The following is a 1,534-nucleotide window of genomic DNA, read 5'->3' as shown; positions in this document are numbered from 1 at the left end:
CCTGTAACTGTTGTTCATCAATGTCTTCTGTGCAGACGCACAATGGGACCACGATTGCACAGGCTGGCTGTGGGGTATTTTCTTTCTAGCTCAAAAACTCCAAAAAGGAGACGTCTCACCCCTTTTGGAGTTATGAGTTCTGTTGGCAGGTACCCCTTCCTTCAGTTCCCACTAAGCCACCACGAGCCCCCTTCCATGGCACAATAGGCCCTGTGAAAGCTTGCAGAAGCACAGGAGGAAGAGAATGTGTTTCTGCATGGAAGATGTCAGTGAACAGCAGTTACAGGTAGATGCAGCTCTGTTTTCATCTTCCATCTTTTTGTGCAGCCCCGTTTTGGCACCATTAGCAAGCCACTTACCAGAGGAGGTGGGGTGGATCTCTCACTGGAACAAAGTCTAAAGAATAGCCTTGTTCACATCTGCTTTCTTCCTCATTTAGACCTCAAGGTCTAAATCAGGGGTAGTCAAACTGCGGCCCTCCAGATGTCCATGGACTACAATTGTAGTCCATGGACATCTGGAGGGCCGCAGTTTGACAACCCCTGGTCTAAAGCTTCACAAATATGTCCTCAATAGACTAGGCTGTCACCTTGCAGATATCCAGCAGGCAAATTCATCAATAGTTTTTATCTTTCTATAGTAAAGGAAGGGCCCTCCAAATACCCAAAGGTATGTAGGGCCTTTTCCGCTTCCAAGCTCAGAGTAGGGGGAAATACTGGTAGGTCAATTTCCTGTACTAGATTTCCTGTACTAGCTTCGCGCGACTGCCGGGGGCTCCCTGGCCGGCGGGCTGACGCGTCGGAGGCGCTTCGCGCCTCCGACGCGTCAGCCCGCCAGCAAGGAAGCAACTGCGAGCCGCGCTTTGCACGGCTCACAGTTGCTTCCTTGTGAGTGGGGTGGGAATCGACCGAGCCAATCGGCAGGCGCGAAGCGCCTGCCAATTGGCTCGGCCGATGGTCCGTCAAGAGGAAGGGGCCAATCGGCACCCTTCCTCATCCCGGACCGAGCCCGCCCTAACTCCTCCTACACAGCCCTTACGGCTTTATTTAGTCCGTGGCGCCCGTGGCGCCACGGGCGGTGTAAAGATATATAACCTACCTCAGTTATGGTGATAGCTTTAAATGATTGATTAATGCATTATTATCTGTCTGGAATGAGATTAAAAGGTAACAGTCCGTACTTGGAACGTTATAGTCACAATTAAGAACATTGGTACTGTAATAATATAGAATTAAGAATAAACAATAAACATACCCCAAAGTATCACTTAGGCTTACTGCTCACAATATACTGGGGTTCATTCATATGTGTACCCAAGTCAAACATAAACTCATCGATGTTTTAAGCCATGTTACTAACAAGCAGGTGCAAGACAGGTGTTCCCAATGAGGCAACCTAAAGGGCTCTGATGTATACAAAAATACTGTAATAATTGTTCAAATAATAATTTACAGAAATTTTTGCAAAAAACAAGTTAAGTCCCAAGGAGAGTTCAGACCCTTAGGAGAGATGGTGTTAAATTTAGAAATGTAGA

The sequence above is a fragment of the Paroedura picta genome, chromosome 2 (genome assembly GCF_049243985.1).
Source record: "Paroedura picta isolate Pp20150507F chromosome 2, Ppicta_v3.0, whole genome shotgun sequence".
NCBI lineage: Eukaryota > Metazoa > Chordata > Lepidosauria > Squamata > Gekkonidae > Paroedura > Paroedura picta.
The sequence above is the reverse complement of the archived record's forward strand: the minus strand, read 5'-3'. Positions refer to the sequence as shown.